The sequence below is a fragment of the Drosophila navojoa genome, chromosome 5 (assembly GCF_054131105.1).
Source record: "Drosophila navojoa isolate 15081-1374.11 chromosome 5, UAZ_NAV_1.0, whole genome shotgun sequence".
Classification (NCBI taxonomy): Eukaryota; Metazoa; Arthropoda; class Insecta; order Diptera; family Drosophilidae; genus Drosophila; species Drosophila navojoa.
The window spans coordinates 2,916,727-2,931,109 of record NC_142893.1 but is presented as its reverse complement, the minus strand read 5'-3'; the positions used below and the strand labels follow the sequence as shown (position 1 = coordinate 2,931,109).

The window sequence follows — 14,383 nt, the reverse complement described above, 5'->3', positions numbered from 1 at the left end:
CACAATTTATAAAAGTCAACACTTGAGCACGTTTCAGCAGTTGACGCCACAGTACAGCAGTTAGAGTGGGAGAGAGATAGACTTAGAGAGAGAGAGCGAGAGAGAGAGAGGGGTAAAGCCTCACTTCATTTTATTATCAAGCGTTATTCTGCACGTAATTGTTTTGACGTCACTTTTGCAAATTGTCCTTTTTTCTCTCTCTCTCTCTCTCGCTTTCTCACGCTCTCTGGGTTGCTGTTTGCTGCTTTTGTTATTGTTTTTTATCGTGCGGCTGTGGCCGAGTCGTGACCTGACAGCGCGCTTAGTTTGCTGGCTGCTTGGCTCAACTAGTTCATTAACCAAAGGTATTGCAATTAATTGCTAAATGCCAGAGCTAATGACAGACAAACACACGCAAGCACACACACACGCACACACACACACGCATACACTCACTTGCTGCAAATGAGCGTGGAGCACGCGCGCACCACCTGGCGTATGCGCAATGTGGCAAACGATTTGTCCCACTAAAACCGCCAACAGATACAATTAACACAGCTATCTGGCATTGTCAATCATGATTTAGCGCATATTCAGCGCCATTTGGGCCGCGGCCACACCTTCGCGTCTAATCGAGCCAGATAAGCGACTATATATGTGGATATGGCTAGAGCTATGCATATGTTCAACTTACCATATGAAGACACACACACACGTAGACAAGCTGCTGTTTATTATAGCCAGGAACAGAGCTGCAAGAGAGAGGGAGAGAGAGAGAGAGAGTGAGGAAAATTAGTATGCTAGGAAATAAGTCAAATAAATGTGACCAACTGAGAGACACACACACACAGTTGAGTTGAGTCACAGTTCAGGAAATTGCTAAGTATTAACGGCTAAGCGATACTCTGGCATTATTTAAGTATCGGAATAAATATGGGTATTAATAATAATCCATTTGGGTGATAAGAGTCAAATGAAGAGGGAAATAGATGGATTTAAAGGAGGAATACAGAGGAGGGTAGAGAGATGGATGGTTAACAAATACATAGAAGGATAGATAGATGGATAAATTGAAATATGAAATTGTGGATATTGGATAAATGGATAGGAGAATATATGAATATAAAAATATTTATCAACCGACATATAAATATGGATCGATAGATGCTTAAACAGGTGGACATATAAAGTATATACAAGTATAAAGTAGACAATTGAATAAATGATGCATTTATATAGATATAGATAGGCGATTAAACATATATATGAAAATATATTTATATATGCATGATTATATATATGATGATATGTAAGCAGCTTGCTGAATATAAGTTGAGAAAAAGATATAAATAAGTCAAAGCGAAAAAAAAAATAAATAAATAAAAGAATCAATTATCTATGGCAAGTAAATATGTCGATAAAAGTAAATTGGATAGAACTCAATACAGATAAAATGCTAGCAAAATGATATGGAAAATTCCAATTGAAAATTAATAATAGATTGGATGATTGACAGATATGTATATATAAAAATAATATTTATTATGAAACATTAGAGGAAATATAAACTTAAAACTACTAAAGCCTTTGTCATAATGAGATATATGTATATGAAAATAAACAACTTGGATATGGATAGAAACACACAAGTGCCATACTTATCCCGATCAAGGTATTTCATATTAAAAATGTGATTTAATGCTAGAAATATTCGCAAACTTATCAAGGTCATAGCGGGTCATAGCGAGGCTTTTCTGACAACTCTCTCAAATGCACCATACCCCTCAATCGTTATCTAGACGGGGCATGCAGCCAGTTATGCATTTCGTGGCAGTTCAATAAACTTTTTGCTCAGCTTCAAAGGGTATCAGAAAAGTGCTCCGCTTGCTTGTTGTCTGTTTGTAGTGTCTGCTGAATGCGCCAGTGGCTCTGCCTGTGCCAGTGCCAGTGCCTTTTGCATGCAAAACAAACAAACAAATGAAACACACAGACAGACGCACCCACACACACATACACACACACAGACATACACGCATACACATGAATTGACATTGAACTAAGCTTAGGGCTGAGATGATGCAGAAGCAGCTCGCTGATTGCCGCCTGCTGAGTCAGCAGCAGCAGCAGCAGGATAAGCAGGAGAAGAGGCAGCAGCAGCAGGAGCAGCAGCAGCAATCCCTAGCATCAGCGACAGATCAGATGCTATTGACACAACAGACGAAAAATCTGAATGCGAAACAGAATATGTATCTGAAACAGGAGCAGGAATCGGAGGAATATGAATCTGAATCAGAATCCGAATCCTGTTTGGTCGCTGGGGGCCCTCGAGTGCAATCAATGCTGACAAAGTCAGCGAGCGTCTAAATGAAGCCTTCATCTTCATGATGACGAGCGAGTAGGAGGAGAAACCCTTTGGCTCATCATCGTGCGGCAGCTGCTTTTAGCCCTGTCATCGAAATGTCTGGTAATCCGTTTTTATTTTGTTTTTCTGCTCGGCAAAATGCGCAGCGTACGCGCCTTTAATTAAATATGAGCGTCGAGTGTTTCAATTAATTATTGGCAAATGTTCTACGCAAATAAAATAAACAAATCAAATATATAAAAAAATAAAAAAAGAGAAAAGCAAAAGCGAAACAAAATGGAAATAAATTAATTATGCTCGCCTGGCTAGGCGAGTGCTGCTGCTGCTGCTGCTGCTGCTGCTTGGAAAGTTAGCGACAGAGCCTTTAGCAAATAATTAAAAAGGGACGAGTTAGGCCAAAATCTGAAAAAGTAATTATTTGGACCAGGCCTGCCCAGTCGTACAGCCTGCTCCCCACTCGCTCTCCCTCTCCCTCACTCTCTCTCTCTTTGGTTCGTACATAAGCCAAACTTTTGCAGCGAATTAAAATTAATGAAAATAAATTTTCCAAATTGTTTTAGCAACCCCATTCGCCCATTCGCCCATTCGTACGCTGCCCAGTTGACTCTTGAAAATGATTCGAGTGTAATAAAGCAAAAGGAAGACGAAAGGGTTCTTCGGGCTCTGACTATGCAGAGTGAGCGAGGATTGGGGCACTGACTTGACTTGGCACATGAAAACACTTAAGAAATTTAGTTCTTGTTCTCAATCTTGTATTTGAGGTCGTTTCGGGGGCTCAGCCTGGCCTGTGACTGGGCTTGACCTTTCCCCATGCCCATTTTCCCTTTTACATTTTGGCAATTCATGCTGTTTGTTTTCCCTTTTTCCGGGCGCCATCTTCAAGCTCATTTGCGATTGTATTAAAATAATTAAATATTCGATTAGGCAACGGCTCGCGCACTTCAACTTCATTAATAAAATACGGAGTAAGTCCACTTTGGGTTTTGTTTTCGCCTGGGCGGAAGGAAGCTCCGGCTGTTTACATGCATGTCCTGAGGTCTAATTAGCCCCGGCTTTACATGCGTCTTAGCCGCTGCCTTTTGCCATGAACTTTTAATGCGACTTCTGGCCAAAAACTCGCTGCCATTTGTTTATTTAATTAAGCGCATTAAATGTCCAGCGCTTCGATTTACTCGACACCCACACACACACACGCACACACATGTGCAGAGCTTTGAATCTCCCTCTGTGTGTGTGTGCCTGTGTGTGTCGTTCCATATGTTAACACACATACATATGCATAATTAATGGCCGGCTTTTGTGTACGCTCCTTTTTTGACCATATTGAGCTGTTTTTGACCATATTGCGTGTAACAGCTTCTCTTCTCACTGTCGATACACGCTCAATAAAGCAAGCAGTGAGTGTATTGGCTTTTATGTCTCTCTATCTGGCAGTAAAGTCTTAGATTTGTACTTTGGAATACATAGAAAATATAGAATATAGAATGTAGAATATAGAATATAGAATATAGAATATAGAATATAGAATATAGAATATAGAATATAGAATATAGAATATAGAATATAGAATATAGAATATAGAATATAGAATATAGAATATAGAATATAGAATATAGAATATAGAATATAGAATATAGAATATAGAATATAGAATATAGAATATAGAATATAGAATATAGAATATAGAATATAGAATATAGAATATAGCACATAGAACATAGAACATAGAACATAGAACATAGAACATAGAACATAGAACATGGAATATTGAATATTGAATATAGGAAAAAGAAGCGAGTATCGTGCAGTCAGTCACGCTCGATTGCATCACTCTCGGCTGTTTATTCTGGTTTTGTTTTGTATTTTTGGGTTACAGCATATGTTGGACCCAAGCTTTTGGTTTTTCTCTCTTTTTGTTGTTTTGTCTTCGTTATCTGGCTTGACATTTAAAACGCCTAATTAGCTGTGGTGTCATTGTCATGGAATTATTGGAGCGTGCACCACCCGAAAAGGCCGAACCACACAGACAGGCCGTGCGAATTTGCTGTGCAAGTGCTTATTATATGCTCCAGCCTGCAGGCAAATTTAATTTATTCAAAATAACCAACACACACACACAGAGAGAGACCACATAAGACCCAACTCTGTGTATGAGTGTGTGTGTGTGGGTAGAGCTTCTAATTTGCACACATGAGCGCATTTTAGACCATGCTCGAGAAGGAATAAAAAAGGAGCATCTCAGCTGCTTGACCGTTTCATATCAGCCGCATGCTCAATTTAATTTGAATTGCGACAAGCCACGCCCACACTCACACACGCATTTTATTTATATCGTCCACAATTCACAGTCGACATGCTAAAGGTCAGCTAAGACTAGCACTGGCCATAAATTAGTGCGCTTCCTGCATGAATTTTTAGACAGCTTCGAGTTATTATGCAAGGGCCAGAGCCCAGAGCCCAGAGCCTAAGCTGCTCTCAGGTTTATTGAACTTTATGAGCTCGGATTACATGACAAAGAGAGCGATGGAGAGAGAGGGAGAGGGAGAGAGTGGAAGAGGCGCCTCGGGCTAAATGACAAGCTCTGACCGCCGGCTTTGGGCCTTGGCTAATTTATGTGCTCGACGTGTGACTGACAAGTTTATGTTTTTCATTTTCATTTTCTATTTTTTACATTTTTACTTTTTTTTTTTTCTTCTGCCCACATAAATTTCACAATATTTTTGGGGCAGATTTCGAGGAACTCAACTGGGTTATAAATTTTACGTGACTGGCTGAACTTTAAGGACAAGCCAGCCAGGCTGCTCCAGCTACTACTATCTCACCCTCTGCTCCCTCAGGCTGAGCCTTTGGGCGCATACCTTTAGCTAAGAGCGCTATGCGAGCTATTGAAATGCCAGGCTAAAAATTATACAAAAAAGGCAGTCGGCCACGCCCACACAAACACACTCACTCTCCCTCTCTCCCTCTCTCTCTCTCTCTCTCTGTGTGTAAGCTATTTATAGTTATGTAATCAGCGCGTAGTTAAGTTCACAGTTCTTTTTTTCATGCTCGCCTTTTTGTTGTTATTTTGTTTTATTTTGCTCTCGTCTCGCTTTTGCTTTGAAAATTGTTTGTAATGGCATTATGAACACTTGGCTGCATGTGGCTAGGGCCAAAAGCGGAGCCACCACTCGGCGTATGCTTCAAATTGATTTTCTATGTGTGTGTGTGTGTGTATTGTTGTTGCTTTAATTTGTGTTTATTTTAGAGCATATTTACTTAACTTTACTTTACAGCCATTAAATGAATTAATGTGTGGCACTCTAACTCACACACACACACACAGAGATACTCTTACTCTCTCTCTCACTCTCTTTCTCACTCTCTCTTTCTCATTTCAATTCTTGAGCGCAATTGTAGCCGCTTCTGCTTCTGGTCTCTGCTTAAAAAAGTTTCGCGATTTTTTCTTCTTCTTTTTGTGTGTAAACATTTCGACAGAACCGGAAAAAAACAAAGCCAGAGCACTTTGTGGGTGTGTGTGTGTGAGTATGTGTGTGTGTGGGTGTGTTGCCCAACTTTACTTTTGGCATATTTTACAGCGCAAACCCTGCGAATCGCTTTCAAGTCGCATATTCTCGTCACAAATTGCATTCGCAAGTGTATTCCCTTTTTGTCCTTCAGCCAATACCCTGTAAAAGTGTCACAAAAAGAATACCAGAACGAAATCTATAATTATGTTTTCCCCAAGGCTTCTTGCGAGTAGATATGGCACTCTCTGAAGTATATGCATATATAGCTAATCAGAAGCAGCTACATTGCAACTCGATTGTTCCCCTGTCTGTCCCACATTTTAGGGTATATATAAAGCCAATCAATGGCAACTGAATTGCATTTACTAAAGTTTTTGCTGTCCATAGCGAAATTTATAAAAAGAGAATTCTATAATTCAGTTGTGATAATGCCTCCAGCAGAGTGACAGAGGGAGATAAGTTCATGTTGGGCTATGGAGTATGTGTAGAGCCAATCAATAGCAGCTCTAATTGCTTATTGCATTTTGTGACTACCCCTTAGGCTAGTAGTGTATAAAAACATTGTCTATTAAAGTTGTATCAATAGATGTTGCATGAGAGCGAAGGGTATATGCTGCTACCTAACAAAGAGAGTAGAGGCTATATGCTCCGCTCTTGTAGAGATAGAAGACCGTATATGCTGCTTAGTATAGAGAGAGGATATATGTGCATTGCTTACCTATATATGTATATATAGGAGTAGAAGGTATATGCTGCTAAATAGTATAGAGTAGAGAGACAGTCAAGGGTATGGGCTGCTTGATAGCGGAGAGAGTAGAGGGTATGAACTGCTTACCGGAAGAGACAGACAGAGAGAGAGAGAGAGAGAGAGAGAGAGAGAGAGAGAGAGAGAGAGAGGCAGAGAAAGTTTATGGTCTATGCTTTCTATACGACTGTTTCTGGCAACCTAATGCTTTTTTTTTTTTAATTATTTAAAACTTTTGTTCTATAATTTCTGCTAGACTACATAAAGAGCTGTCATAAGTTCTTGTAGCTATATGCTATTCACAAATTTGGCAAACAAAAATGTGATTTTTATTTGGCACGAGGTATTTACTAGAGAAGGGGTATATTCATTATCTATGGGAATTTGTGGAAACATACATATATAAGGCTGGTCCCAAATTACTCTTAAAAAGATATTAAAACTTTGTATATAATAAAAGACTATGCTGTAATCTGCATACTACAGTGCTTACTGACTAAATTGTCTCTATGTTTCAGGTGTGCTCAAGCTGAAGATGTCGAGTCGAAAGAGTCGAGTCGAAAGATAAAAGTAAGTAAACTCTATGCAACTCTATAGAAGCTAAACAGAATATATATTAATATAATAATGCTATGACATTCATAGGGTATCTATTCGTCACTCAGTTTGAGCTCTACACACACAGTAAACGTGTTTTGTTTTTAGCTGTTTTTGCCATGCTGGCCATGCACTTTGGTAACATTTATCGTTGCCGGCTGCCAACTTGCTGCTGCTCATTGTGCCGGAATGACCAATTTTTGTGATTTTCAATTAAGTTAACTGGACGACTGGCTAAGGGCGGTCGCAGGGGGCTGGTGGGGATCGAGAGTCTAGGGTTGGCTGGCAAGGGCTGCTAGCTGTCAGGCTCACAGTATATTTTTGTAACAGTTTAAACAGCTGCCGGCTGCATGTGCTAGTCGTCCCGTATACCCCTCTCTCGCTCTCTCTCTTATTGAGCCAATCCCAATCAGTGCCACACAGCTCGTGCTGGGCTAGACTAAGGGCAGTGGCTGGCAGCCATGTCTCAGCTTCTGCTGCTAGTTCAGCCATTGCGGCTAGCCAAAGCGCTCGGCACCATTAGCTGGAAAATTTATCTACATGCACTTGACAGGTGGCCACGGCTTGATTTAGTTGTGCTGCCACCCCGACAGAGGGGCGTGGGGGGAGTAAGTGAGATGAAGATGGAGATGGAGATGGAGATGGTCGGCCAGTCGAGCTGCCACATTAAATTGGAGCGCAACAAATGTCGGCGCCACTTGATGTGCTGCAGCTGCTTGCAACGTGCGCCGTGCAACACATATCCATAGCTTAAGGCCAATTTGGTCGCCCTTCCTCTCCCTCTCTCTTTCTCTTGCTCCTTCTCTGATCAGCTAAGTGCTGCAGCTAAATTGGCTAAAATTCAATAAGTTAATGTTGTGGCCACGTTCAGCTCACGTGTGCTCGCTCCAGCTGATTGACAGACGACAGCCATTGCACTCGCCTTGCCCCTGTCAGTTGCAGTTAATTTCATTTTGCATGCGGCTGCCTCAGTTCGACTCCGTCTCTCTTGTGTCTCAGTCAGCCATCAGCTTTGATTACATTAAGCATTAAAATGTGCTACAACTAGTTCGGCTCACAGCACTTGACTTGGATAATAATTTCAGTGTGCGGCTTCTTCTTGCTCGACCGAGTGGTTCCACTTCATTTGCCACAAGTGGCGGCAAATAAAATCGACTTCAAATGCCATTTGTCCTTGTCAGCGCACAAATTTACGATTGACAAACGATGTGAGATGTGCGCCATGCCTCGAATGAAGCAATGCTCACAATTGTAATTCAATGCCAGCTGTGGAACATAACAAATGAGTTTGAACCAAGACGGGACGAGTCGAGTCGAGTCGAGTCGAGCAACAGTCGTTGGCTATCAAAAATAATACAAATTATGCGCGTGTCACACAGCAGGCAGAAAGAGAGAGAGAGAGAGAGAGAGAGAGAGTGAGGGAGAGGGGAATATTTCCGGTTGGGCTGCATAATTCATGGCAGTCCGTTAGATAAGACACTTGTGCATCAATTCATCAGCAGCAGCTATGCCGCACAATCACACATGTAAGTAGCTCCGACACACGTGTGAGTGCGTGAGTGCGAGCGAGACGGACTGCGCTGCCAAGCGGCGGCTGCGTGACACGGGCGAACAAACCCTTTTAAGCTGTCAAGTGGCGTTTTTGTTATCAGCCGCGTCTAATGAACGATGACACTGATTCAGCAGCGCCGCAGCAGCAGCAGCAGCAGGAGAAGCAGCAGCAGAAGCGAGTGGCAGAGATGGCTGGCAGGAGGAGAAGCAGTGGAATGAGTGGGTGCAGCTATAGTGTGGGCAGTGGATAAAGTGGATAAGAGCAGCTGCAGTAGGGGAAAGGGGAGAAGCAGTAGTAGCAGGAGAGGGAGCAAGAAGAGGCAGAAGAGAAGGAGAGGGCAAAAGAGAAGGTGTATAGGAAAGAAAAGGCAAAAAAGGTGGCAGAGAAGAAGAAGGCAGAAGAAGAGGTATAGAAGAAGGAGTAAAAGAAGGTAAAATATGTGGTATAAAAGGAGGAGGAGGACAAATAGAGTAGGCTCATGGTGTAGAGGGAGGCAGAGAAGGAGAAAGAGTAGCTATAAGAGAAGGAGGAGACAAAAGAGGAACAAAATATAGAAAGAATAAGCTAGGAAGGAGAAGGCAAAGGCAATGAGGCAAGAAGAGCAGAGAAATAGGCAGACAGGACACCATAAGAAGAAAAAGAGAAGGCACAGAAGCAAGCAGATCGCTAGCAAACAGAGGAGCAGGAGAAGGAAGAAGATTAGGAGAAGGAGGAGAACAAGGAAAAGGTGGAGTGAGATGAGGAGGAGGAGTGAGAGAGGTGGAGTGAGAAAAGGTGGAGTGAGATGAGGAGGAGGAGTGAGAGAGGTGGAGTGAGAAAAGGTGGAGTGAGATGAGGAGGAGGAGTGAGAGAGGTGGAGTGAGAAAAGGTGGAGTGAGATGAGGAGGAGGAGTGAGAGAGAGGATGAAAATACGAGTCAGCAGCAACGGCAATACGATAATGAAGAGGAGGCTGAGTTCTAAGGAGTAGGAGAAGTAAGAGGAGTGTAAGCAGCAGGAGTAGGAGACGGCAGCAGCAGATACGGATAAGCCAGGAGTACGCCAGATTGCAGCCACACACACCCACACACACATACACTCACACACACACACATCACTTAGGCAACGTATTGATGCAGTCTTCTGCTTGTTTTCATACTCAATTAGCCTTGACAGTGATTAATATTGACTGTAATTTCATTAAATCGCCTTTTGATATGCTCTCTGGCCATAGGTTCAGCTGGCCTTCGAGTTGGCGTCGTCCTGCCTGAGCATAATTCTGTTACAGCCCACAGCCCCAGCCCCAGCAGTCCGCCTCCTGCTGCCAGCATAATTTTTTAAAGGCATGTGAGTTATATGGCAGTTACTTTGGTTAAAAACCACTTTTGGGCTTTTGGCTTGTGGTCAGCATTAATTCAGCTCAATTGAGCGTGGCTTAAAGCCCTATTAATGAGGGCGATTTAAAAGCCCTCCGCAGATAAGTTTTTGCTGAAAAATATTACGTATACGCAACGCAGGCAGAGAATTTGAATGGAACTTTCTATATTTAGAAGAGCCCATGAGCCTATGAGGGAAAACCTAATGTAGGCATATAAATTATCGGCAAAATATTGCTCTTATCAAATTCGCATTAATTGGCTGGGCAAAAGTTTTAGAGATTTCTTCTCTGCCGTGACGGCCCCCATGGGGCCAGCGTGCATAATGTGGGGGCAGCATTGTTATAACTTCGACCTGGCATTGGTTGCATATTTCAGCTTGTTAGCTGTCAAAATAATTGACATAAAGTGGCATGTGTCTAGGCAGTTGTTATTTACGAGCAGGCGTAATAAACGCACACACACACACACACACTCAGAGTGTGGGTAGTTGAGTGCTAAAATGACACGCCCACAACTATAAATAAATGACAAAGGTGTTGACGTGTCGGCAAGTTGAAGGAACGAACTGGCACTTGGTTTGTTTTATTTTTTTTCTCTCTCTCTGTCTCTATCTTTGCCTTTGCCTCTTCTTTGTGGCACCTTCTACTTGTTGTTGTTGTTGTTTCTTTTGTCCCATGCCTTATTTATCTATGTGCACATATACGCCCTGGCTCTGGCTCAGTTTGTTGCAATTTATTTGGGGCTGGTTTAATGCCCGTAAAGCAGCAATTGAAATATGTTGCATACTTTTTGGGGCTCGCATGCATAATGAAAGAGCGCACATAAAATATAGACTAATTTGCCCGATATTTTTGTGTAAGCTGCTTAAATTGTTAAGCCCAGCTCATATCTACCTCTCGCTCTCTCTCCCTCATTCTCTCTCTCTCTCTTTATATATATTTATAATGGCTTTTACTTATGCATAAATTATGTCTGGCAAGCGACAAAAATATTTGACTAATGAAATTTTTTTGCCCTTGCAGCTGTTAAATATTTAGCCTCGGCTCTCCGTTTTTTAACAGAGACAACCTTTTTCTTTTCGCTTAATTTTCATTGTGTGTGTATGCTTAGTGACACGCCCACAGGGGCTGAGACTCTCATGAAATTCACACGGTTCAATGTCATCGACAATTTTCGAGTTCATCAAAAATTTAACGTTGACGTTGCCAAAGCGCCAAACGGCAAAACGCCAAAACACCAAAAGATGCCAGAAATTTGTGTTCGCTACGCAAAATTCCGTTAATGGGCTGAAATGTGGCAAAGCAGGCGATGCCAGAATGACAGGCGAAGCATCGAGTATAATGTGCGCTCAGCATGCGAGAGCAGCAAGTGTGTGTGTACGTGTGTGTGTGTGTGTGTGTGTGTGTGTGCTAAGGACCTATGCGTGCTTGCGAAAACTTAGTGCACTCAGAGAAAGGCTCAGAAATCTTTATAGAAAAGAAATCTGATGCGACGTGCCAAGTTGAGGCATTCGCTGAGAGTTGAAGCCAAAGAGGAACACTAGAAATATATATAGAAGTGTGTATTGAAATACTTAGAAATATACAAGAGTATAAATAGTCACAAGCAAACTTCAAGACGAAATCGAGCCAGCCATGAACAAATATATATTCGAGAAAGTAATTTTCAATGGGATAGAATTTATTTTCGATTTTGCGGGCTAGAAATTATCGAGACTCGCCTGTACTAATATAAAATAAAATAGATTCAATATATAGATTGAATGCCTAATTAATAAAGCGTAATATTTATGACTTGAATTTTCAAATATGTAAGACGATATTATCTATAAGGCCTAAGAAGTTTTCCAGTTTAGTTCACAGTTCACATAGTAACAAATTTTGCATACGAAGGGATCGAGTAGAAAAACCATATAAATTCTTTTACGCAAAGGCGCTCAAAAGATTACCTCGTATGGCTTTAATAAATATAAAAAAAAAAAATAAAATAAAATAAAATAAATTTTAAAAATAAAATCTTGACTTAAATTTTGTAAGAGAAGCTCAAACCAGTTTTTATTTTATATTAATACTAATCTTATTTAATAATAATAAATCTATAATTCAAAGCTACAAAATGACTGAAAAGTAGCGCCCTCTATTTTAAATTTCCATTAATGCTCTCAATTTACTATAAACTATGTTTAAGTTTAATCCGAAATAGTTACACAATAGCCAACCAAGCCACGAGCCGCATCAGTTCTAGTAAAGCTTAAACAATCTTTAAGTTTCAGCTGAAATACTTTCCTGTTGAAACCAATTTCAGCCCCAATGACAAATGAATGTTTCCATTAAAAACTGTGTCAACAAATGCGAAAACTCAGCTTGCCTCAAGTCCGGATATGCCAGAGTCCACTCCCCTCTCTCTCTCTCGCTCTCTGTCTCACCTTCTGCAACCACCTCAGTGCGCCTTATGCTCGCTTAATTCCAAACCCATTTTAGATTTAAGGCGAACATGTCATGAGCGTGTGGGACGCTGCTTAGAAAAGGATTATGATAGATCTGGGTGATAAGAGCAAGGCGACCCATGCCAGGAATCATTGCGCACACACACACACACATCCCTTCTTTTCGCCGAGTGTATTTAAGTTAACATTTGGCTGTGAGCTCGTACGCATTGCTGGCTTCATCTTTTGCCGCTTAGGCGAGTGGGCGGTGGGTGGTCGATGGTGTGGTGTGACAGCTCATGGCCATTATTAATAAGTACAGCGAACAGCGTGGCGTATACGTGACATTTACGGAAATTTGATTGAAAAATATCGAAGATGCGTTTCTTTTTTTTCGTCTATAACATTTCCATCATTTGATGCGTAAAGGAAAGTCGAGCGAAAGCCGGAGCAGTGGAATGTCATCAGTCACGTATAGCCAGAGATGACTGTAGCTTGTAGCTGCTGCTGCTGCTACTGTTGTTGTTGTTGTTGTTGTTGTTGTTGCTGTTGTCGTCGTGTTATGTCATATTTGAGAACACACCTTTCTGTCCTTGCATTAACAAATGCCATTGATATGTGTAGGTGTGCGTGTGCGTGAGCGTGTGCGTGTGTGAAATTACGTGTTGCCAATGTATGGCCCAAAATAAAGGGTTTCACAACAGCCACAGTCAGTGGCACAGCCAGTGGCACAGCCAGTGGCACCACCTGCCTCGCATCAATGTCAGCTGCCGGTGACAGTGGCTTTTGTTTGGCCAACAGGCGAGGGCCAGGCGCGAGGCCCAGCTCTCGTGGCAGCGCTTGGCGCGCTGACAGCTCACAGATTTGCAGCAGTAGTTGACATTGATTCATCAAAAATTAATCGAATTCTCGAATGGCAGCAGAGGCCAAAAAGGCAGCCAGCTAACGCAGCAGCAGAGGCTCTCAACTGTCAGCTGTCAGGCATGACAGTTGCTATGTGCGTGTGTGCGCGCGCGTGTGTGTGTGTGTGTGTGTGTGTGTGCGTGTGTCACCTGAAACGACAATACTTGCATACCATAATCCGTTTAAACAACAATTCCTGCTGCAATTGACAGCAAACTATGGCCAAAAGCGCGCACTGTTGCACTGCCACGCCCACCAGCTACCATTCCATTGCGTATGCAATTAATTGCATGTCCTTTGCTGCAATACAACGCCGACATTCAGCCTGACACGCTGACAGGCCTTTTGGCTTGTAATTGCACTTTTAGAAAAATGAAAGAATTCATGCAGCTCACGTGGAGAGCAAAGGGAGAGAAAGAGAGAGAGAGAAAGAGAGAGAGTGAGGAGAGTGTGATATAGTCTCAAGTCAATCACATCATGGAATTTTTATAGACTTTTGGTTAGCTGACACCAGACGCAAATTAGCCAGGCATGGCAAATGGGTTTTATGCTCTATTTATTATCAAATTGCCAAAAGTTTTTTCTCTCTATTAATTTCACAGTCACTCGCTGTGCGTGTGCATGTGCGTGTGTCTGTGTGTGTGTGATAAGGTGTGCTTGTGGCTCGTAAATATTTGTCAAGCTCATTCGCGCGCGTCGTCTAGGCAGCACCAGCGGCAGCAGCAACGTCGCTGGCTCACATGGCGTATGAGTGCTGGCCAACGCCTGGCGCGCTCATAAATTTCTTGTCATAAATCCTTCGCACTTTTCGGGTCTGCCACCGAGCCGGCTCAGCAGGTGGCAGAGAAGATGTAGCTGCCGCCAGCAGGTAGCAGCAGCTAGTCCCTCGGCTAGCAGCGCCGCAAATGAGCTGTCAGAGCTAACAGTCGTGCCTGTGTCGGCTTTATGCGCATG

At 42.2% G+C, this 14,383-nt stretch overlaps 1 long non-coding RNA gene across 1 annotated transcript in view; it reads left to right on the top strand.

The window, feature by feature from the left end:
• LOC108655100 (uncharacterized) overlaps positions 1-14,383 on the top strand; it is a 134,317-nt gene that overhangs the window by 106,845 nt on the left and 13,089 nt on the right. The window contains exon 4 of the long non-coding RNA XR_016197164.1: positions 7,114-7,165. This is a non-coding gene — a long non-coding RNA (uncharacterized LOC108655100). The remainder of the gene's footprint in view (positions 1-7,113; positions 7,166-14,383) is intronic.